This window comes from Mirounga leonina, unplaced genomic scaffold (assembly GCF_011800145.1).
Source record: "Mirounga leonina isolate KUSES-001 unplaced genomic scaffold, KU_Mleo_1.0 Mir_129, whole genome shotgun sequence".
NCBI lineage: Eukaryota > Metazoa > Chordata > Mammalia > Carnivora > Phocidae > Mirounga > Mirounga leonina.
Window position 1 is genome coordinate 24,897,799 of NW_023270323.1, and position 25,929 is coordinate 24,923,727.

At 41.6% G+C, this 25,929-nt stretch overlaps 1 protein-coding gene across 2 annotated transcripts in view; it reads right to left on the reverse strand.

The window, feature by feature from the left end:
• The window catches only part of SLC4A4 (solute carrier family 4 member 4), a 351,065-nt gene that overhangs the window by 324,478 nt on the left and 658 nt on the right, over nt 1-25,929 (reverse strand). Inside the window, exon 1 of one of the 2 annotated variants that reach the window (XM_035004842.1) lies at nt 21,050-21,676. The exons of the other annotated variant lie outside the window; for it this stretch is intronic. The gene's annotated coding sequence lies outside the window, so the exon portion shown is untranslated. Of the gene's footprint in view, nt 1-21,049; nt 21,677-25,929 lie in introns of those variants that run through there. 2 annotated transcript variants of the gene reach the window in all.

Below are 25,929 nucleotides of genomic sequence, written 5' to 3' on the forward strand. Positions count from 1 at the left end.
TAATAAGCTTAGAAATATTTTATTTGGAAGACCCATGTGTCTAGACATATTAAAGCACGTGAAAAAATCTCTATGAGACTTCAGACTAGTGTCACTAACATAAGCTGTCAATTCTCATTTATTCAAAGGATGATTACAGTGCTTGGAATACAGCCAACACCTTGTTTCTTCTTTGGGTCCTTTCAGCCTGCACTGCCTTATCTAACTTACTGACAGGCGTCACTCTAAAAGTAGTAATAAACTAACAATTAAGTCCTTACCATGAGACAGACACTGTTGTCAATATACATTAGAGCGTTTGATTTTCCACAACTACTCTATGAGATCAGTAATTTTGCTCTGTTTATTTTATAGATGAGGGACACAGGGGTGTCAAGTGACTTTCCCAAGACCACAGTCATAAAAGTCAATGCAATATGACATCCAGTCTGGTGCCAGACCTGAATACTTAACCACTGCATGATTTGCCTCCCACAGATAACCACAGTAAGAGGAAATAAAACCCAAACCCATCACTAGGGTAAGAAAACCTTCTTCTCCCCCCACCCTTTTTTTTTAAGTAATCAAAATGAAGGTGCATTTCATAGGTAAAATGATTCCAACTACTGGTCATAATGAGATTTATGGATTACCCATAGATTTCAACCCATATATTCAATCTCAGGCCCTCAGTTAACGGAGTTACTGATTTGATCTTTCTGGCTTATCTCTTTTTTTTTTTTTTAAGATTTTATTTATTTGAGAGAGAGAGTGAGAAACAGAGAGAGAGCACAAGCGGGGGCAGAGGCAAAGGAAGAGGAAAAAGCAGACTCCCTACTGAGCAGGGAGCCCAATGTGGGGTTCATTCCCGGGACTCCAGGATCATGACCTGAGCCGAAGGCAGACGCTTAACCAACTGAGCCACCTAGGCGCCCTCTTGCTTTACAGATGTCAAATCTAATACATATTTATCAAGCACTGTACTCAGCCCTAAACACTTATTTTTGAATTGTGACGGAAAACACGTAACATAATATTTACCACCTTAACCATTTTTAAGTGTACTGTTCAGTAGTGTTAAATACATTCACATTGTTGTGCAATTGATCTCCAGAACTTTTAGCCCTTGCCCTAGTCCCTTCAGACTGCTACAACAGAGTATCACAAGCAAAGAGCTTATAGACAACAGAAATGCATTGCTCAGCATTCTGAAGGGTGGAAATCTTAGATCAGGGTGCCAGATGGGCCAGGTGAGGGCCCTCTTCCAGGTCACAGACTTCTCACTGTATAGGGGCATGGCAGACCTGGGGGTGCTCTGTGGGATCTCTTATGAGGCACAAATCCCATTCACCTACTCACTTCCCAAAGTCTCCACCTACTAATATCATCACCTTTGAGGGTTAAGATTTCAACATACAAATTTTGGGGGGACACAAATATTCAGACCATAGCTGCCCTTAATACTTTAGAACTCCATTTTGTTGTGCCATTTTATTCCTTATCAATGACTTGTCTTCAAATTTCTAAAGATAAGCAAAATCTTCAAAATTGTAGAAGACTTCTTTGTAGATAAGCATATATAGGATTCTGGCATTACAAGCTAATGATTCTTAACTTTTTTAGGGGGGGCATGGGTCTTTTGAAAATCTGATGAAAGATGTGGATTCTAACCTCAAATTAAAAGGGATATATGATTATATAATTAAAATGCTGCTATAACTTCATGAGGTTATTGAATCCCTGTCCCCCAAAAGCCAACCATGAACCCACATGAAAAAAACTCTAATTTTGGGGTCTCATTTTATACTAGTATTTATTGATTCTCTGACATTGCAGTATTCCTTTAAATATCAAGTTTCCCCTAATGAGTTGTAATCAGGTCTTATTTGAAAAATTTCACATAAACGTGATATTATTTACAAAAAATAAATTAATCTACAAATATTCAGGAAAACAGCTACACTGCTTATACCAGGAACTGCACGGAGGAAAAGAATTCCCCTACTTCCCATATGAGTCCATCACATATTCAATGAGCAGTTTCCCACGAAAATGCTATTAAAGCACCTCATGTCTGAAAGTAAGCTAAATTATAAATGCCTTATCCTTATGGGCACCACCTTCTTCAGATCTGATAGTAAGAAAGCCCCATGACCGATTAGAGATAAGATGGACTTGATCACTACCCTTCTAAATTTAATGTACTGTAGTTAAATAACTATGTTCACTAGCTTTGATTGCATCATTGCACTTTCTGATGTTTCTGATAATATAAAAACATTAGATTTTTAGAGATGATATCCTGGAGCTGACAGACTCTCATTTCCTTTCCATCCAGACTTTGGGGAACTAGATAGCTGGAAATTGTATTTTGTTCTGTTATTTGAAGGGGTCTAAGTAAACATTCTTAAAGGACACTAGTCCACATTAAATATTAAATGTCTTGTGTATATCACAGCTTAGCAACATTATGAATACTTGGATGCACTCCTCCAGAAACATATATACACACAAATTCTGTATACAATACCTGGGGGCTCATGAGCCCCCTAAGCCGCCTGTGGACTCCAGACCTCAAGATCAAGAACCTATCCCTCCGTTCAGTAGACAAGTGTGAACCAACACTTCTGATTTCTAGGACTTCATTTCCTTGAAACAACAAGAACAATCTAACCCTGCTCTGCCTTTAAAGGTGTTAATCATATGCAAAGAAACTCAGTACTCATCAAAAATAATCACCATAGCATTCTCTTTGTTATCAAGGCATAAAGGAATTAACTGCTCTCCAGGAAAGGCACTGGCTGTCTATTTTAAGGACTGAGGGCCTGAGGGATGGACAGCCTTCTGCATCTGCCATGGTGACTTCATCCCGCATCTCTCCAGAGAGCTCATCAGTAGATACCCTGATGCTGGCAACAGAAACAAGCCAGGAACTGGTCTAGCTAATGTAGGTATCTGGTAGGCCACAGTCACCACCGGAACACATCTAATAAATTCAACCCATTTACCTTCCCAAGGCTCTTGTCACACCTTCACTCATGACCTCTCTCTTCTCAAACTCCTTTTGGATTTATTAATCAATTATCAACCTTAAACTTATTTTAATGTCTAAATAAGCCTCTCGCATATTCTTTCTTGTTACCCAATTTTTTAATGTAAGTTTGTCCTCTATAAATGTCACATAGCTCAACTGTTTATAACACACTATCAACCATATATATAGTCTCCACTGATTATTCCTCAGACTCCAAAATTAAACTGAAGTTACAAAAACTATTGTTTGAAAGAGGCATTCCTTTAATTTATTAGAATCACTTTCAGAATGCAACTATTTTGCCACTTAGAGTTGTTCTCATACTTCCACCAGATTTTCCAAATTCTCGATTTACCAGTTAAGAAGAGACCATACAAACTGCAGACAGTAAACTTACTAATACTTAATATTCCATTGTTTTAAGTGTATTGCAAATGATGAGTAGGCAGAAGTGAGATGAAGAATGAAATCCGTAGGCAAACAATGAGAAGAGAAAGTTTTCAAGTATTCAACATCCTTGGTAACTTTTCCCATGAGCCTGTGATTGGAAACCAGGACAGCACTTAAAAAGCTGGTCACCTTGGAAAATACAGAAACCTCTAAAAATAAAAATCAACATTTCCAGACTCTGCCTTAATGGTTTCCTGGTAAACAGAAAGACATGCTTGCTATTCTCCCCCCACACGGGGGTTGTGGCAATTAATTATTCAACATTTGGAAAGTGCTTTGGAGATAAGAAGCTAAGTGCTGAAAATCATCATCAATTTTCAGAAAACCGCACTTAGAGTGAACTCACCAGGTTTACTCTTGGAAATTGAGTATAAGACTATGCTTTCTTTTTCCATTTCATTTAGACCATTAGACCAAACAACCAACACTCATATGGAACTTTCCTTCCTTTTTGCTCAACCTTTCAGTGTCCTCTGAGTAAAAAACTAGTCCTTAATTTTCAGAGAAATATAAATTCTAATAATGTGGTTTTGCCAGAATTTACAGTGATAGGCATATTAGGTACCATTCCTCTTCTGCCTTTAAGTAATATAATAAATAGTGAATTCACTAAAGATTTCATTTGTAAAACTATGAGAGTAATTAAAATCTAGTGTAACGTACTTCTACTATAGTTATCATTATGGAAGCATATTTTTTTTAAATTTATTTATTTGACAGAGAGAGAGAGCACGAGCACAAGCAGGGGGAGCAGACCCCTGCTGAGCAATGAGGTAGGGCCCCCCCCCCCCGCACCCCCCGCCCCAGGCCCCGGGATCATGACCTGAGCCTGAGGCAGACACTTAATTGACTGAGCCACCTAGGCACCCCTAAGGAAGCATATTTATTTAGGTGTCCACGGCTGCATTACATTACCTGTATAAATTTAGATAAACAATCTAAGAACTGATTAACCTTGATTAATGCTCTAAATGAAAATAATAACTTACTCTATTTAAATAAGAAATTATTTGGTTAAGACAGTTTTTCGTCCTTATCTATAACATATACTTATCTATATTTTTTCACTTTAAAACTCAAAACAGTGACCCAAAGTTGAGATTTTTTTTTTCACTGAAGTATAACTAAAACCCACATAAAAACCCACCTGCAGGGGCACCTGGGTGGCTCAGTCCTTAAGCGTCTGCCTTCAGCTCAGGTCATGATCCCAGGGTCCTGGGATCAAGCCCTGCATCAGGCTCCCTGCTCGGCGGGAAGCCTACTTCTCACTCCCCCACTCCCCTTGCTTGTGTTCCTGCTCTCGCTGTCTCTCTTTGTCAAATAAATAAATAAAATCTTAAAAAAAAAAAAAAAAACCCACCTGCATCCATGCAAAAAAAAAAAAAAGAGGGAGGCATTAAGTAGTTTTTAAATGGAGAGTCACTAGCAGGCCACGCTCTGCAAAGCCATCACACAATAACCGTGGTCAATTTGGGATTAAATACAAAAGAGCAGAACTCACTCACACTTCTGTCCATTTTGGAAACAATAAATAATTTTGTCCCAAGTAATTTTTTTTTTTTACTTCAGATCCCTCCCACAGTGAAAGATCATATATACAAAATCATAATTTCATGTTTTTGAAAATTAAAAGCTGTACTGACATAATCTTTTTGGATATGGGACTTGTTACCCATTAGATGGAGCTCATTAAAAGATTTATGTATTTTAGTCTCAAAACGCACAGTTTAAAAGTCATCATTGCTTTTAGAAAGGGTCTGTTACAAGATGAGTTTTTACCACTTTAAATTAATACCTTTTGCATATCTATTAGTCAACCTTACACTTAAATCTTTTATCCATATTCACCTTCCAAACATCTCACCCCCCCAAAAAAAATGTGAAGTGAAATCTTAAACGTGCTCCACATTCTGAATCTCAATAAAGGAAGGAAAAAAAAAAAGCTGGTTGCTTTAGGGAGATGATCTCAATTAGGCCCCTGGCTCATGTAACAAAAGTTACTATGGAATTCTGCAAGGAACCCACAATAGGCTGCTCTACTCCAAAAAGGTTAATGCCAAAACAGCTAAGAAAATCTCTCACTGACTCTGGTTGATATTTACTACATATCTGATATAATCTTCTACAGATCATTATATAATAAATATTCAGATAAATTTTTTCATTCTTAAAAAAATGGTAATTATTTTCATCCCTTAAAAGAAAAGAGTATCTACAAGGAATCTAAAACTGAAGAGGAAAATGCATCCAGAAATGACCCTTTTAAAAAAAATTCTTTCAAAGAAGTCATCCTAGTGTTTCCTCCTCTGCTCTATTATGCCAGTAATGGGCTGCTTGTACAAACAGAAGAAACAGGCACATTTTTATGTTTTAAAGAAGTATTTGGGGCATACATCTTAACTATCTTTGCTTTAATGTTAACAGGACCATCAGATAGTTCCTTAAAAATAAACAACATGATACAGTTGCCGTATGGGGGTGGGAAGTCATTTCAAATTAAATGTTTTCCATCCATATGAATATGAAGGAGAGAAAAACTGGCCAAAGGAATTAGACATGTCCCCAAATGAGTAAGAAATGAATTGGCAGGGACTGAGCCTCCATGAGAACATTACTTTGAATCTAAACCAAATTTCTAAAGCACTCCAGGTGATCTGCTCTATATTTACAGAATTTAAATGCTGAAATAGTGAAAAGAATGATTCTGAAATGTTTAAGAAAGGAAGCAATTTAATTAAGTGGCAGGGTTGTAGTTATTGATTCTACTATGTTGCAGCCTTTAGATCTAGAACCAGAGTGACAGGAAAGACAGCCCAAGACTCCGAGGACCTCCTCAGATGGACGCTACCACCTGGTCATGAAATGCTTTTACTGAATGATTCCCCAAGTCAACTCAGCAGAGCGGTCACTCCCTGTAAATTTGGAAGATCATTATTTATGTAAGTTACTTTGAAGGAGCCTAAGAACTCACACACATAGCTACCTAAAAATTTCATTCACTACATGTCCAAATCCTTCAAATTTCAACATCGGTGATTATTCCTTTTGCATCTCTCTTCTGGTAAAAACTAAAAATGCAGATACTACTAAAATACCTGGTACCTCGAATTATTTCTTACTAAGGTACTGTCAGATGTTTTCTCTTGCAAAGAAAAATAGAAGAAGAAGAAAAACTAATAATGAGAGCATTCGCCGTCCAACTCACAGTGAATCAAAAGAACCGTATTTTAAGGGAAAGGTCGAGCTGATGGAAGTTAGGTATGAGCGTAATTACTAGCACCGGAATCATACTCACGAGGGGCTACGGACTTTTCTAAGCATTTCACATATATTAACTTACTTAAACCCCAGGCATAAAATGAGGTAGGGTCGCATGAAGAACTGGAAGCACGGAGTCGCCCGAGTCATGAGGCACGGAGCCTGCGGGTGCCAGGCGCACGGCTCACATCTCCGCTTGGGAGCGCAGGTGCTTCCCCGGCCGGGGTCCGGCCCGACCGAGCTCGGCGCGGTCCTGCTCCGGAAACGGTCTCCGCCGCAGGGAGCCGCCTGACCCATGGTCACGCCCCGTCGCAGGACTGCCCACATCTCCCGCCTGGGCCGCGTGGGCTCCCGCATCTCAGGGTGGGCGAGCTCCGCAGGGCCTCCTGGGCTCAGGGCCTGGTGGGATCCGTGGAGGCCCCTGTGGCTATGGGATCGCCCTTGCACACCTCCCTCTGCCCAATCCAGCGTCCTTCGCTCCCTGGCGGGGACCACCCCTCCACACCAGTCAACTTCCTGCGTCATCGGCAAGTGCTTGCCGGAGAACCTCACCGAAGACGGCGTGGACGCGGGGTTCCAGCCCAGGCCCTCTGGCTCCGGAGTCCACGCTCCGAACCAGCTAGGGGAAGACTAGTGCCTTCTGGTCAAGGTCTTGCAGGTCTTACAGCCTCTCTCCCAATATGGCTAAGCAACCCCCCCACGCCCCCAGGGCACGGCAAGGGAGCTGCCAGCATCACGCCTCCCATGATGCCTCCCCTCTCACTCTCTCCCACCTCTGGGCCGACTCACAGACCAGCTTCCCCGGGAGGTTCCACAAGCCTCCATGGCCGCTAGGCACAGAGGTCTCAGGAGCGATGACCTCCTGCTGCCTCCCAGCACCTTCCCAGAGCCCCCCAGTCACTCCTGGGCTCCTGTCAGCCGTGCCCATCACCAGTCCTTTCATGTCCTTCCACTCGGGCTGCTCACTGACGGCCAAAGACTTCTTCAGAACCCCACTTCCCTGCCCAGGACGCTCTCTCCAGGTCTCCCAATGCCCCAAGCCTTCAGGTCACGGATGCACACAACCACCGCCTCAGGCCACGTCACCCCAGAGCCACAGTCTGCCCCTGCACCCCGAAGCAGCCCTCTCAGAGCTCACCTGGCGCACTACCTCGGCTTGCAGGTCTTACAGCCTCTCTCCCAATATGGCTAAGCAACCCCCCCACGCCCCCAGGGCACGGCAAGGGAGCTGCCAGCATCACGCCTCCCATGATGCCTCCCCTCTCACTCTCTCCCACCTCTGGGCCGACTCACAGACCAGCTTCCCCGGGAGGTTCCACAAGCCTCCATGGCCGCTAGGCACAGAGGTCTCAGGAGCGATGACCTCCTGCTGCCTCCCAGCACCTTCCCAGAGCCCCCCAGTCACTCCTGGGCTCCTGTCAGCCGTGCCCATCACCAGTCCTTTCATGTCCTTCCACTCGGGCTGCTCACTGACGGCCAAAGACTTCTTCAGAACCCCACTTCCCTGCCCAGGACGCTCTCTCCAGGTCTCCCAATGCCCCAAGCCTTCAGGTCACGGATGCACACAACCACCGCCTCAGGCCACGTCACCCCAGAGCCACAGTCTGCCCCTGCACCCCGAAGCAGCCCTCTCAGAGCTCACCTGGCGCACTACCTCGGCTTGCAGGTCTTACAGCCTCTCTCCCAATATGGCTAAGCAACCCCCCCACGCCCCCAGGGCACGGCAAGGGAGCTGCCAGCATCACGCCTCCCATGATGCCTCCCCTCTCACTCTCTCCCACCTCTGGGCCGGCCTGGGTCAATTCATGAAAACAGATTCCTCCGGGATCATGCCCATCATGTAAGAAAACAGGGAGACCCTTAAGCCCTCTTTAGGCACAGCTAAGACATCGTCTTTACAACATAAAAGATAGGCGACACAACGTATAAAGCACAACAATATGGGCACACCTGGCGTATGGCTTCACACATCTCCAGCCCTAAGAGCTTTGCCAAATTGCCTAATGATGGGCCGTGAGAGATGAGCCAAAGGGGAAAGTATATTCAATGTCTTATTAGGAAAGGTGATAAGTGCAATTTATTTGGGAATGACGTACCTCAGAAAACTATTTTAAGACAATTTTAGTCTGGACATTTAATTAGGTAAGCTTCAGTTGTAAGAAAATTCAATTAAAGTAAATATACTCTAATGACAGTAGATAAATAGACCACTCCTGCAATTTAAGCAGATTCACAATTTCCCAGAAACAGTCTCCTTTAGGTATTATTTCCATTTCTTTGATTCCACAGACTCTGCAACTCATGGTACCTACTGCCCACACTTCAAGGATTAACACCATCCCTTTGCAGTTCCCAAGTCATCAGAGTTCTATAGATCCCATATGTGGACATCTACCTTAGAAATGAATCCCTCACTGTCTCTACAGAACTAAGACGTTATTCCACCAGCTCCTGACTCAAGCAGCAACCTGCTTGAAGCCTGGGCCACATGCTCTAGCCTGTTTTGTTTTTTTTCTACTACTCTGGTTTTTATATAAAAGACACTGTGTTATCCAAGCCCAAATACTAGAGTCCTTCCATAACAGAAGCTAAAAGCTGTGGGTCAAACAGAAATATATGGCATTGGACTTTCCAAACTAATTTATGAGCATAATATTACACATAAGAAAGTTACCCAACACAATGATTTTTAAACCTGCACAAAATAAAATATGCTTCATTTAATTGGGAAAGCAAACTATTTCAGATTAGTGCAATTATCCCAAATGAACCCAGCACCAAAGGCGTTGGTTTCAATTCAGAAATAACACCCAATTTCATTTTATCAGCAGCAAGATGTAGTCTTGATTTAGGGAAATTTTACAAGGAGGTCTAAATGATCCGATCACTTTTTAACCTGCTGTGTAACAATGCTCACTTATACTAGTGCCTTCTGGTCAAGGTCTAGAACTGAGATAAGATAGCGGAGGCAGTAAACTTTATAGGAAACATTGCATGAGGTCAAACCCACAATACTATAGACCAACATTCAGTGACATCAAAGAACAAGAAATTATTCTACAAAATGATAAGTGACATAAGCAAAGGCTGTGAGAAAGCCTGGGTAAAAAGAGAGAATACTATCCAAAAAGGTCTCTTTACCAAAAATAGCCATATTCTCTTTATAACTGTATGAATACTTAATCTACCCCAAAGATTTGTCCTGGACCTTCTCCTCTTGAAAAAGCCATTTTCTCCTCTTGGAGTGAAAAACTGCTCACATTAAATACCCGCTACATAAATTTAAACTAAATAATTTATGCTAAACCTATTTCCTGAAGTTATAAGTGGTCCTCCTAGTTCTGGTGTTCTTGGATTTGGAGTCCAATGTTCATGACATTAGGTTGGGAGGTCTCCTTTCAGACTTCACTGCTTAAGATTATAAGCATTCAAACAGACTGTCTGTTCTCTGAAAGACACTCCTTTATTCTCATGATATGCAGTGCATTTCTCTAGACCTTCCCCAGTTATGTCTGTCTCAAGGTGCAAGACCTAGCCTCCGAGGGAGCATTCTAGGTAAGACGGCATAAGGTTCAGACACATGGATGAACATGGACTTACAGCATTAGAAGATCCCTATTAAGATGTTATAACCGAACTTAAATTTATGTATTCAAATGTAGTATTTATCAATATAAATAGTGAAACATTGAGATTTCACTGGAAATATTATAATGTATATATAATGAATAAAACATCTATTCTAAATGTCTCAATATATTGTGCATTTGCATACATTGTAAGGCACATATAAGGGAAATACACACCTACCATATAGATAGATAGTACAATGATATTCTCTCACCTTTACATAAAATCCAATATTATCATGGTGCCCTAATACTAGTACCATAAAAGATCTCTATTTTCCCTCATTTATATTTATATTATATCTTCCAGAGATTCCCTGAGAATATCTGGATTTAAAACTTCCTAGTTAAATATGATCAATATAGAAAATTATTTGAATGAGGCAAACACCAAATTCACGGATGTGAATAAATGAATGAATGACTCTTCCCCCTTGCCTACCACAGGAGCACCTTTCTAACTGAAACCCAGAAAACACTAATTCTGCATTTTTTACAATACCTACTATATATTCTTTTTTTCCCTACTATATATTCTTCAGAGAAGGCATAAAAATTGCAATTCCTTATAAATCTTTTTAGGTAAATGCCTTTTTAAAACCTTAAAAGCAGGGCGCATTGGGGGAAGCTGGGAGGAGGCTATGTGAGAACTGTACTATATTTTTGTAGCTTTTTGTGAGCCTATGATTATGTCAAAAAAAAGAAAAAATTTAAGGACTAACAACTCACTTTCATTTTTTTTTAATTTTTGTTTAAATTCCAGTTAGTTAACATACAGTGTAATATTAATTTCAGGTGTACAATAAAGCGATTCAACACTTCCATACAACACCTGGTGCTCATCACAAGTGCTCTCCTTAATCCCTATCACTTATTTCACCCATCCCCGCCCCCCACCTCCCCTCTGGTGACCATCAATTTGTTCTCTATAGTTAACAGTCCGCTTCTTGGTTTACCTCTCTCTTTTTTTTCCCTTTACTCATTTGTTTTGTTTCTTAAATTCCACATGAGTGAAATTATATGGTACTTGTCTTTCTCTGACTTATTTCACTTAACACAATACTCTCTAGCTCCATCCATATCACTGTAAATGGCAAGACTTCATTCTTTTTGATGGTTGAGTAATACTCCATTGTACATATTTACCACTTCTTCTTTATCCATTCATCAGTTGATGGACATGGGCTATTTCCATAATTTGGCTATTGTAGATAATGCTGCTATAAATACTGGAGGGGGACATGTATCCCTTTAAATTAGTATTTTTGTATTCTTTAGGTAAATACCTCTTAGTGCGATTGCTGGATCACAGGGTAGTTCTATTTTTAATTTTTTGAGGAACCTCCATCCTGTTCTCTAGAGTGGCTGCACCAGTTTGCATTCCCACCAACAGTGCAAGAGGGTTCCCCTTTCTCCGCATCCTCACCAATAACAACTCACTTTCAATCTCAAAAAAAAAAAAAAAAAAAAGGTAAATAAGACTGTGTCCAATTCAGAGAACAGATGAAATATATCCAAATAGAAAAGTGCGGTAGGTTTTCCAAGGAACTATGTAACACATCACAAACCCTAAAAACAAAGTTTCATCGCCAAAATTACTGGATTCCAAACTTCATGACCACAAATTTCACAAGAAATATGTGAAAGACCTGACAGCAATGATCAGAGCTACTCCACCGGAGGAATCTCTCTAGAAGTAAAAGTTCAAATAAAGCTGGGTGGAATGGCTGGGCGTCTCTGACGGGCTTGTCCGGAGTTTTTGAGTAGCCTTCCATTCAATAAGTATTTTCACTACAAACTATGCTAGCCACTGCAGGAAGCACGAAAGGACGTCCTGACACGGCCACCGCAGTGAGGAAGCCTACAGTGCGGGACCACGTGCGCACGTGTGAGACAAAGGGCGGGGCTGAGCAATTCGCCATAAAGTCATTGGTTCAAATGTAGAGGCCTCAAGTTTTGGCAGGAAAAACTCGTGAGTGCCTGAACCGTACTTTTTTCTGATGTTTCTGGACGAGGGTTTGGTTTCATAATGTATTTTTCAAGGGAAATTATCTGATCTCATTTATCTAAATCTTTTAAGGCCTTTCCTATCTGCCTTCTCTCTTTTCCCTGGCAGAGGAGCTCAACTTGTAAAAAGTGCAAACGTGTGAGCTGTGTGCTTCTGCTTAATGTGTTCGCGCTCAGCAATCTTCCGAAGGCGATTGTAATCACGGCTTCAGCAGTCTCCTACCACGCGGCCCTTACTCGGCTAACATCGTGAGCGCTCATCACACAGTCCTAAGGCCACGGTGTCCAGAGGTCGAAGGAATGAAGGCATTTGTGCAGCAGTTCTGCCGTGAGGGCTCGCGGCAGCTGCAGGAAGCACGTAACACACGCGGCGAGGGTCCCGGGAGCGCAGCCATCAGCACTCGGGGTCCGCTCAACCTTCACCCTGACTGATGAGCCCACGGAGTCTGCGCTCCGAACAAACACGTTTCACCCCATCATGCTTTCAGAACTTCATTCATGATCACTCTAGGGGAGAAGGTACAAAAACCTGGTTTGAATTAAAGACACTAGAAAGATTCCCATCAGGCCATTTAGATAACAGATTTCCAAGCTGAAGAGCCAGAGCGAGGAAGAGCTAACTCCGGGGCCCATGGGGTATCAGTTTAGAAGTTATTGTCATGATCCTATTCCTTAAATAGTTGCTCTTCCCTAAATCCAGTCCTAGCACCATTGTTTTTTTAAAAGCCTCCTGGGCTGAGTAGATACCATAGGGGAGGAGCCCTGCTTCCAGCATTTAATACAGCAATCACCAGACAGGCCTGGATGCTTTTGTTTTATAAGGACCCAGTTTAATTTCTCACAGGAATGAAAGCACCAAGAACAGAAGATGTTTTCTGAAATTCACTATTTTTAAAACAGTAGTTTCACAAGGCTCGCCATAATTACCCTTTGTATTTATTTCAATTTTCCATAGCATTTTGTTTGTAACAGAAAACAAAAGCTGTCGGGCGCCTGGGTGGCTCAGTTGGTTAAGCGACTGCCTTTGGCTCAGGTCATGATCCTGGAGTCCCGGGATCGAGTCCCGCATCAGGCTCCCTGCTCAGCGGGGAGTCTGCTTCTCCCTCTCCCACTCCCCATTTGTGTTCCCTCTCTCGCTGTGTCTTTCTCTGTCAAATAAATAAATAAAATCTTTAAAAAAAAAAAACAAAAGAAAACAAAAGCTGTCTACTATACCAGATGATTCCATTTTCCACTAAATCAGGTGAAAGCAACCACATCTGGGTTAAGCATATATGAGGGATGCTACCTGAAATGTAAACATCCTCAAAGATGCAGACTGACTTATGTTATTTGAAGCAATATGTTATATATTCAGTACTCTGATAAGAGCCAACCAATCAAGATCACCACCAGCTCTCAAAAGAAAAACGAGAATAACAACAACAACCACCCTTAAATAAAAGGAAAAGAAAATCAGTCTTTGGGTTAAAAAATTTAAGTAGATTTCCACATCAAAATCCAAGTTCCTTCTGCTGCAGGCCTGATTTTGCAAGGGGATACCTACTATTATTTATCTTATAATTCTCAAAAACAAAAATCATACAAAGTTTAACTCCATGTAATTTAGAAATAAATATTTGGCCTAAACCTCTTTTCAGATGAAGAAAATAGAGGTCAAAGTCAAACAGTACTTGAGGCTCAGACCTTTCAATTGTTGCTTTACACAAATGTTTATAAGGTTTATGCTGCAAGTTTGCTTTTGACATTATAATCAACATATGTGGGAAATGCCTCATCCATATCAAGCTGAAAAGGCTCCCTACAAGCTCCAGTTTTCAGCTATTATTCATCCTTAAACATTCAATTTTTCATGAAATATGGTTTCCAAGGTATCAGCACTAGAGACGCCACGACTATATTTTAAATCTAGAAATTTGTTGGCCAGCATTCTAATTACAGAAGCTAAAAATATTCAGTGTGTAAGCTTTCGGGGATCACCCATGGGGTGAAGAGCACTGTAATCATTTTCAAGGGTCCTCCAGGTCCTATGTGTGTTACTTGGGGCATAAAGTTGATATGAGTGATACAGTGAAACGGGTGATCTCAAACTGCTGGCTATTAGACTCAATTTTTCAAGCTGATGTTTAATAAACCCTGTTCCCAACTCAACTTTAGCAATAAAAAGTAAAAGTCCTAGAGAAAAAATGTTTTCTGAGTTTGGATTACTCAGAGGAACAGCTCAAGAAAGACACTTAAAAGTGTTGTTCATTCATTCAGCCAACAAACATTTATTAATATGTCAGGAACTGTTCTCAGTGCTGGCACAATTCAACTCAAGAATAAGGAATGTTGTAGAACACAACAACAACAATAATAACTAACATATGTAAAGTCATTTACAGTTCTGAACAAGGTTTCATAACGATCACTTTTGTCCTTCATAACACCCCTGCGAGCTAGGTTTACAATCATTTTAATAGTGAAAAAAGAAAGAAAGATGATTTTTTAAATTCCCAAAATCAAATAACTAGCAAATAAAAGAGCTGGGTCTTTAACCCATATCTTCCAAATGCATATCTCTGTTGGTCACTGGGCAACACTAAGTTACAAAATGCTTTTGCTTTTATGTTAAGCACTGAAGGCAACAAGTTCTACAGGTTTGTGAGTATTGTGTTAAAGCTGGTGTGTGTGTGTGTGTGTGTGTGTGTGTGTTTAAGGACAGGGTTTCACAGATCCAGGCTGTAACGTTTACAAGTTCAAAGTGCTTTTAATATCTTCACCCATTTATTTTACTTATTTTTTTTAAAAGATTTATTTATTTATTTGAGAGAGCAAGAATGAGAGAGAGAGAGAGAGTACATGAGAGGGGGGAGGGTTAGAGGGAGAAGCAGGCTCCCTGCCGAGCAGGGAGCCCGATGCGGGACTCGATCCCGGGACTCTAGGATCATGACCTGAGCCAAAGGCAGTCGCTCAACCAACTGAGCCACCCAGGTGCCCTATTTTATTTATTATATGGAAACACTGGTGAGTGAGTGTGGATGGTTATCTGAGTTTTCTAAACAAATAAAAGAAGTTTACTTCCCAGATATTAAAACCTTTCTTGCTTGGTATAACATACTGGACAAAAACTTCATGAGCAAAAAACCTGAACATGTACTTCACAAAAGGCTATCGCCAATAAACATATGAAAAGGAACAAAAAATACTTGGGGAAATGCACATTAAAACCACAATGTGATACAACTATACATCCACTTTAATGATTAAAATAAAAAAGATAATACCGGCAGTTTGTAAGGATGAAAGCCAAAACACTTATAAGATGCTAGTAGGACTGTGAATTGGTACCACTTTTGAAGGAAGGCACGGTCTATTATTCCCACATGTTTACCAAAAGACATACGTAAGAATGTTCATAGCAGCACTATGGATTATAGCCAAAAAGGAGAAATGATCCAAATGCCCATCAAAAGCAAAATGATAACTAAACTGTGGCATTCTCATAAAGCAGAAGACTGCAGAACAATGACTATAAGCTATTGCTACACACAAACATAATGCTGAGCAAAAGTAGTCAGATACAAGGATATACAACATATATTCTGTAGAAAGTTCAATAATAGATAAAAATAGCCTATAGTCTCAGAAGCCAGGAGAGAAGTTATCTTTTCTGGGAAATAATGCCTTGGGTGAGAGAAGAGGGAGAGGGGGGGACTCTGGCTGCTGACAATGGTCTATATCTTGGTTTTGGTGTATTCACTTAGGTAAATCACCAAGCTGTTTACTTATATCTCAACAACCTGCATACTTTTCTCTATACATTTTATATTTCAATAAAAATTTTGGATGGCTAGATAGATAAAGATAAGATAGGAATAGGGATAGGAGAGCAAAAAAGAAAGGAAGAAAGACAGGGAGAGAGGAAGAAGGGAGTATAATAAAGTGATCCTATCAGGGTACACCTAAATAGTCCTTACCACTGTGTTTGCTGTAATTCCTACAACTGCTTTTAGTACCTGGTCTATCTCTTTCTTTACTACCAACCTGTCCCCTGGCACTTTTCAATGTTATCAATGTTGCTGCCAATATCAGGCCATTCCTGTCTTATAATTTGTAATTCAGTGTTTGCTATGGGGTTAGAAATGCTACAATCAGTCATGTTAGAACTGTATGTGAATTAAGAGTAAACAGATTCTGAGGAATCTCCTATGAGTAAAGTGAATCCTCTTTAATGTATGTCTTTTTGTAACCCTTTATTTTGCCTGCTCAGAGGCTTTTTTTGCTGAAGAATATGCCAAATATAGGAGTTCCAAATAGATGAAGTTGTTACTGGACCCTATCCGTGAATACTAGTCTCCAGGCCAAACCTAGAACTAACTAACACAGAAATCCAGATCCCACAAGTTTACTTATTTGCAAATAGTATAAAGGACATTATCAATCAATAAATATACTTCCAAAAAAAGAAAAGAAACCAATGACTTCTTATAAAGACATTATGAAGAATTTTTCTAGTTGTATCACTCATAGAAAATTACACCAGTTTTAAAGACAATATATTCCTTTCTCATTTTGTATTTTTATTTTTAAACTCCCCAAAAGTATACTACTACAGGTTTTATTTAAAACCTTTTTAAGGATTCTAAGTCAAAAATTCAAGTTAAACTGAGGATAGCCTTTTTCTACACAATAATCCCAAACTATCTTTGGTGGTTTTTTATTTCCTTTAACATCCTAGTTTCATGTAACTTCCTTCTGTATCCACTCTCTGTGAAAAACAAAAGTTAACTCTTAAAAACTGGAGCTAAAATTGCTCCACACAAATTGAATAGTCTTCACTAGTGAAATGCCCCTGGCACCAATGGACAGGAAATAAAGTCGAGGCCAATGGGCACTGCTACTGAGCAGAATCACTAACAGGGCCAGAGCTGTCCCTTCAAACCAGGATAAACACTTATCTGCCTTAGTATCTTCAGCTGTGACTAAAACAACATTCATTAGTTTGATGACAGTCATTCAATACATAGGTAGCACTAGTTCAAAGAGAAAAGGTTCATCCCCACCTCCACCAATAATTTTCCCTTTAGTTTAAGAAAACATACTAAAAAAAGAAAAAAGAAAAAGGAAGAAAAGAAAAGCATACAAAGTTCTCTGTGCCTAGTTTCCTCATTTTTTTCAATGAGCATAATAATCCCTTACATCTACTTAATTTGCAGGGAAGAACAAGATGATGTTTTGGCTTATGAAAACAACTGCAGATATACATGGTTTCACCAAGTCTATTTCTACCACCATCTTTTTTGGATATATAACTTAATTCAAAGGCAAGTGAGATCAATAAGGAATAGGATTATGAACATCATGAAAAGATTGGAAAAACAAAGTTCTATCTCTTCTTTGCCACAGCAGGTAAATAAATCCATCACCATTCATAGCTGCCTGTCCTTTTGATGTCTTGTTTGAAATGTCATTGTACTGCTGAGACTAGAGAAATGTAACAAAGTCATTGCCACGAAATCATTATGACAGTCATAAATATGGCTTTAGGTAAAATAAAATCAGTCATCCCTCCAAACAAGTAGTGTGTGTGTGTGTGTGTGTGTGTGTAAATGTACATCATACAAAGGAAATGAGTAAAAGGGTAAGTTAGGAAAATCCATCTCCACTACTGGAAAAATAACTAAGGCATGCACCACAGGGATATAAAATATCATCTTTATGTTAGAAGGTCAGTAGCATATTTTCTATTCTGTGACTCAAATACATCAAATGTGGAGCTATTGGGAGAAAGGCAAAATATATTTGGAATACAACTTACCCCTGACCTTATATGAAAGAAACATTTTTCCCTTCCCTTAAAATTCCTGCATAGTGAAAAAAAAAAAAAAAATCCTGAAAGTAGCAAGACCTCATTTTGTAAAGTCTAACTAACTTCCCGGATGTTCCTACACTATCCATTTTGCTAAATGACTCCCCCAAAAGACCTAAATGTCAAATCATAGGTTAGCCTCAGGAACTGCATCGATAGTGATAACTGAGCTATATGTTCTGCTTAGAGCTTCCTTTGTCCCAATAAATCATGTACCCTGATTCTCTCCACTTAGCAATCAAGGAACAAGTACTTAGAAACTTTCACCGTCATTAGATTCTTCTCTTCTCGGTTCTTTCTTTCCACTTCCAAACTTGTTATCAACCCCGGTCTTAAACTTTATGCATGTTATTAAAAGTGAATACAAAGAACCTCCAAGAGAGGAGCAGATGCAGTCTATTGCCGCACTTACTTGAGGAGCAGTGAATCCCCTCAGGACGCTCCCCCTAACAATAGCAGTCCTGTGGACTGCAGCGCCCTCAGAGGCAAGCAAAGAAACCTGATTATCTACATGATTCACCAGCTAATGTGTATTTCCTTTCCTTAAGTGTTGTGTTTTTCTTTACAATGCAAGCTATGGCCAGGATATCTTTCTTGCTTTCAGAACAAAGGATCAGAACCTCAAAATTGTACTTGCCAGAGCTCAGTGAAAAATCAAATTACCACCAGACCATGCTGGAAGTTGTCCCGAAGTTTACCCGATTTCTATCACATTTTTTTTTTCTCTAAATGATTCCCTGTATTCTTTTCACACATTATTGCAAACTCCAAAGTTATGCTAATCATTTAAAAGACTAAAATAGTAACACTAACAAACATTTAAAGTTCTTTTCTGTTGAGAAAATAAACTAAAAGAGATACACCATTATACACTCAGGGTACATCCTGTCAATTTCATTGGCTAAGGCGCCTTCTGTATGTTAATAAGTCTCCAGAATGACCTCAACACATTAAATGATACTAAAAACCTCATTTTGAAAACACTCATACATAATGTTGGGGGAGGGTTTTCTTAGTTTTCTTTTTTCTCAAAGGTAGACATGCCTGGAACTATCCAAATATCCAAACTTATCCCTCCCATTCCCATTCTTCTAAATGTCCTGTCTCAACAGTTCCGAAGAGTACCACTTTCTTTTCTGTCCACATATGTGGGAGTTTTTGTGTCGCCTTACCAGAGACTCTGAGATAGTTAAGGCAATTCAATTTCCAGATTTCATAGAGAACATAAGTCTATCACTATATTTAACTTTAAAATGAAAGTAAAAGTTTTTTTGTTATTAAAACTATAGAAAAATAAGCAGACATGCTTCCTTTGAATGAAGTTATGCTAATAACCTCAATCTAATTGCTATAATGATCATGAAAATTATTTAAATGCCAATGTGACAGATACAAGGAGAGTTCTTAGAAACCTTTTCCAAAGACATTACATTGGTTATAAGACGCTACTGAATACCGTTTTAACTGCATTGAAAAAGCCATTCAAATCAAAATTTAAAAAAATAATAATAAAATAAATCCTAATGGTCAATGTACACTTTAATTCAGGTAATAGTTTAAGTCCAAGTCCCAGATACAAAAAAAAAAGGGAAATACTGTACAATGCAGTGTCTCTCAGGAAAGGAACTGTTCCAGGATTTAAGACAATGTGAGTTTAGTACAGCTCAGTGTTCATGAGTTCCCATTAGGAGCAACTTTCTCCAACACAGAAGTGAAATGGGAAAGGAAGTGAAGAGGGCAAACCAAAGTGGTTAACTGCTCTTCCATTGTCAAGACTGAAAAGAGCTTGCTTCGGAGAATTAGGCTGAGAAGGTAAGGCCCTGAGAAGGAATGAGGGATGGAAAAACAAAAGTTTCACAAGGAACTGGAAAAAGAAAAAAAAATGCTTTACGTTGGTAGAACAGAGGTAGAATGGCTTCCTTCTCCATCTTTCGAGTCAAGTTCAGGGTTTGCTGTGGTTTTTTGTTTGTTTTTTGTTGTTGTCGTCGTTGTTCTTTTGTTCTTAAAGAACTTTTTTCCTTGCGGTGCTTGCTGCAGTTTGCTGATGTGGTTCCCAACTCCTAACCTTTCTTTGGTGACTGTTATTAACGGACTGGCAAGGGCTGGGTAAAATGCACTTAAGAAAAAGGAAATCACCTCTCCTTGCCAAGACGCACATGCTACCCAGTACCTGAGGAAGAGCTCCACTGTCGCTGGCCAAGAGAAATCCCAGTTTAACCTCGGCCTCCCTCTTCCAAATCCACTGCAAATAATTGTGTGTGTGTGCCACTTGCAGAGAATCTGCCTGACTCACCCCCCGCTTTTGGTGTGCCAGGGAGAGATGTGAATGCTCCGTCCCGGAGCGGGCAGTGAAGTGGGGGCCGCGGTCTCGATGGTACCGAGAGTCCCCCAAGCCTCCACCATCGGTGGGTTTGGGGATGTTTGTGTGGCAGGTGTCCGGCCACACTGGGACCACCCAGGCTCACAGGAACACACGTGTCACTGCGCCGGAGCCCAGCCCGCCGCGTACACTGGCCCCACAGCCCGGGCAACAACGCCCGGTTCCGCGCAGGGGGCTCTACAGTGGGGGAGAAACAGAACTGCTCAAACTGCTCCTCTAAACGCTAAGAAGGAAAAAAAAAGTACTTTTCCGCGGAAGCAGCCTTCACACTCCGCCGGCGCCCAGCCCGGGGGATGCCCGGCCCGCAACTGACCTTTCTCCCTCCCCCGAGTGCGCCGAGGCCGCCCGCGTGCCCTGTGGCACCGGCCCCTGGGCCCCCCGCCCCTGCGCCCGCTGCCGCTGCCGCCGCGACCCGGGGCCTCGGCCGACCCTCCCCGCCGCTGCCCGGGCCGGGCGCTCACCTCCTGGGGTCTGCCTTCCGTCGTTCCTCCAGTTTGGCGGCGGAGTGTGGGGCTGCAGCGGCCGCTGCCGCCGCCGCCGCCTTCGCTGCCACCCCAGCCGCCGCCGCGGCCACAGAAGCGCTGCCCGGCGCGCCGCCGGGGCTGGAGGCTGGGGGCCCGCGGGATCCCAGCAGGCGCGGGCCCGGGGCGCGGCGGGGCCGAGCCGCGGGAAGTTGCCGGCGCGAGGCGCGGATCGAGCGGGGCGCCAGCCACCCGCGCCCAAGTAGTCACAACTTTGCCGCCTGGGTAGGTGCACCCTCCGGGGCGGAGGGAGGCGAGGACGGGGTGAGGGCGCTGGGGCGGGAGGGTCTTCGGAGCAAGCTGGACTGGAACCCGAACGGCCCACGAGGAAGGGGGAGAAGGTGGCGCGGGGGGGGGGGGGGGGAGATGTCTACACGGCCCGCGTGGTGCGGGGCGAGCGAGTGTGTGAGAGCGCGGGCGTCTACTCTACTTTGCCTTCTGCAGCTTCTGCATATTTATGGGGATCTCCGATGTTTTTGCCAGTAACTAACACTGCAGCAGTGGTGCCCGGCCCGGGCATCCCTCGGGAGCGAGCTGGGGGACGGGGAGTCGGGAAAGGCGGCCGTGGCGGAGGCTGTGCCACGAGCGCGAGCCCGCGATCCATATTTAAAGCCGCGAGTGGCCTCGGCCGGCCCCCTGCCCTGCCCTCGCTCGCGCCGCCCGGCCCCCACCGCTCCGGGCCGCGGCTCGGCGTCAGCCGCCCGGGCATCGGCGGCGGCGGCGGGGAGGGGCCTGGGGCCGCACCGCCTCCGCCGGGGGCTCGGGCTCTGCGCGCCGCGCCCGCCTGCAACTGGCCAGAGACCCGGCTCCCGACCGGCTGCCTTCGCCTTCCTGGGTTCCTTCTCTCTCACGCCCTGAGCTAGCTGCTCGGTCCAGCTTTTTGTCCTAGTCACAGCAGTTCCCCGCTGGGGACAGCCTGTTCTCTCGGGCAGAACCGAAGTTGCTTGCGTTTCCTAGCCCCAGATCACTCTTGAGACTGCTTTATAAAACTTGAGGCGTCTAGGTAGAGAGAGTGCTACCAGCACACAGTCATCGTTCACCTTTAGCAGAGGCTGTCCGGGGAGAGTACGGTTCTCAGCCTCGCCCTTATGTCACGAGTGGTTTCTGTCTTCCCCGGGCAGTTTGAGAAACATCTTTAGCCCTCCAAGGGAGTCTTCTTGAGTGTACAAAGTTATTATTTGTATTTACGTTGTTCCTAAGGCTAATTATTGAGGTTTAAGTACCCTTTGCTAAGCAAATAATACTAAGAATACATCAGTGACCGAGCCCCATTATGATCAGTGAAGTAAACTATTAAGATATCAACAGACCGTCAGCACGGACACTGTCTAAGGTTCTGGGTACTGCTAGAGAGCAGCCACTTAATGCATGTGAGCCACGCCGTGTATGATGCAAGCATATATGAGTTTCCTATTAATACATATCATATATATGTAACATATGTGTGGAAGTCACTGACCAAACTGCATTTTCAACAGTAACCACCAAAACACATAAAACCCAAGAAAAATAATTGCACATACAGACTACCTGCTCCTGCTTCCAAATCCTTCTTCAATACGAAGCAATAACTAATAAGACCTCTGGGGGGTGGAGAGAGGGTGGGATATTCTGAAGGAAAATAACTTAGGGACAGAAGCTTCTCTTTCTAGTATTTAAAACTGGAAGAGATCCATTGTACCTCACCAGTGCTTAGGGCGCAGGCATTTAAAGAAGAAAAAAAAGGGGGAGTATATTTAAAATCCTCAGTTAATGCTCAGAAGGCACTAGGAACCACCTAAAGCTGTCTACTGTCTGAAATTAAAATGTACTAATGTCGTGTGTCCAGTTGTTGTTACATCTGGCTCACATATATGTTCACGCATTCTACATACCCCACTGCAGTGACATAGGGAATTAGAAACAGAAGATTGGGGAAAAAAAAAAATTAGCTTTAAAACTTGTGCCTACATAGTTATATTTTGTTTTTAGACTAATGTTAAAATTAACTTTCAGTGCCTGAGCACACAGTTAGCAAGAATCAGCAACCCCAAAGTAAGCTCACAGGCAAAGGGAAGCCACTTTTGTATTAAGAATTTGACACTGCTGTTCAGCAGTTTTTCACACTGTGGATTATGTATTTCAACATAGCTGGCAATTTCTCATTATAATCGTGAACCAGCCATGAATGGTCAGCGTCGGTGAATGTTTGGGAAAGGAATAGTGCAAGGAACTTATGTTTTCTAATATTCTGGTGCAAAATATATCAAACTGTCCTTCACACAAACCAAATAGGTAACCCCTGGAAGCCTTTCACTATTGAGATTGGCACAACTTCACCCTGAAAGGGGTATAAAATTGGTGTGTGGGGTGGGAGGCAGGGAGGGAATCAGAACACTATGAGGTGACGTTTTGTGTGTGCCTTAATGAGAAAAAGAGTTGTCTTTGGCAAAGAGCCAACAACCTCTGTTATCATTCTCATTACTTGATGTTTGCTATCCCACAATTAAAAGAGCATGTTCCATTTCCTTTCCTATTGATTATTGTCCAGTAATTGAGATATATGTGTTTTTCCTTTAAAAGGTCATTGATTAACTTTTCTTGTCAACTCTGCATGTGGTCACCTTTGCTATTGCTATTCTGAGTGAGGACAATGAATCCTGAGATCTTTTTTTTTACCTATCCTAAAACTTGAGTTACGTCCCTCGATTCCCATGAGCCCAGAGAAAGATTCATTTGTTCTTTTTGTCTTGGGGTTCACACAGCTTGATGACAAAGAAAAGGAACAGAAAAATTAATGGAATTTAAAAAACAGCATAAGTAATCTTTACTGATAATGATTTGCTTTTTTAATCAATAACTCTTTGTACTAAATGACCTTCTAGAATACCCATGCACTACTTAGCTTATCAATCAAGTTTTTTCATATCAGCCAAGGTCCTAATAGGCACCTAGAGAAAACAGAAAGATGGGAGGAGGAACCTGTTTCAATGACAAGCACCATCTAGTGGCAGGAGGTGATGAAACCTCCAGACTACGTAAGGTCCAACAAGAATGAAGATGAAGTTTGTAAATAGGCAGTCCAGGCATTCCTGGTCATGTATAAGCATGGCACTCTTCAATTCTAAAACAAGAAAGTTGTCTGTAGGGAAATAATAGAACCAATAGGCCCTTTGTTAATTATTCAAAGTAAGTAGGGTACAGATGTGATGTGCAGATAGGATTATTGCCGTAAAGCATTTTTTGAAGTCACACCTCTGTATTTTTGTACTTAAAAACTTCTGTGTTTGGGGCACCTGGGTGGCTCAGCCATTTAGTGTCTGCCTTCAGCTCAGGTCATGATCCCAGGGTCCTGGGATCGAGCCCCACATCAGGCTCCCTGCTCCGCAGGAAGCCTGCTTCTCCCTCTCCCACTCCCCCTGTTTGTGTTCCCTCTCTTGCCATCTCTCTCTCTCTGTCAAATAAATAAATAAAATCTTAAAAAAAAAAAAAACTTGTGTTTAAGTTTCCTCATATAAAATAAGGAAAGTGATGGCTTATCACCAAATATTATCTATAAAGCACTTTGTTCAATTTTAGCAAAACCCAAAAATGTAGCTATTATATTTGGAGGTCTCTTCATTATTCTATTTTATTAGAAAAGAAAAAGAAGGTGGAAGATATCACTGAATGTTTATCCTGGAGTTATTCAAAATTATAACAATCATACATATTTCATTTGGGGGCCTAAACAAAAAGGTGGTAGCAGATGTTACTGTTACTACAAACTACATCCTGTTACTACAAACTTCAAAGAATAATCAGAATTATTTCTCAATATCAGGTTCCTTTTAAATAGAAGGCTTATTGGTAGAAGTTTGACAAACATTTTGCCATACACAATAGTTTTCTTTGTGCTGATGTTTGTTTTGAGTTGCATTTGTTTTGTTATTAAACAATATTGCAATGGAATGATCACTAAAGTTGCCACTCCATCAATTTAGTCAACCACTTCATGATGTGAGTCTAAGGAAAGAGAAAAATCACTTTTTCTTCTCACCCTGGAGCCAGTCTGGGATGAAACTGAAGACAGATATAGATAAAGACAGAGAGAGAGATCACTTAAAGACCTCATTTTTGTTTCATTTACACTCCAGAAAGTTCATATTCAGTCTGACAAATTCCTGAATAAATTCAGCTGAGATTTATAATCTATATTCCCTCCTTCAAATCTGAGGTTGAAAAATAACCAACCACTTCCTAAGAGGAAAGAGGAAAAGTGAACACAGTTTTTGCAAGCTGTCTGCATGGCATGAGCAAGAGAAAATAATTTTATTTGGTTAAACATGTGTCATAAGTTGCTTCGTAACTTAAACTACTAAGCTCTCAACTTATCCAACAGTCATTTTTAAAACACAAACCTAAAGTCAAATATTAGGAGAGGTTCTAACCTCTAAAAACAGGAGCCTATCTCTGTTAATGTCAAGGAGGGCAAGGTTAGTCAATCTTTCGGGGCCTAAGTTCCCTCAGCAGTAAAATCAAGGGGCTTGAGATTTTTTCTTAAATAATAATAATAATAATTCTAATAGGATACCAGAATATTTTTCTCTAGTAAAATCTGAAGAATATGTTTGTGACAGAGAAACATGCAAATCTTTCAGGAATGGTATTGACACATTTATTATGAGTGCTCTGCTTAATAACCCCAGGCCAGAGATCCAGCCTCTTCCTCCTACAGAAATTCTTCCATGAGCAGCATCATGTAGGACACAGGCCTCTCTGTTTGGAAAGCAAAACTTGAACTGAGCTACTACACCTATGCCCCCTGATTTAAAAGATTGGTCTGGTTTTAGGTAAGACAG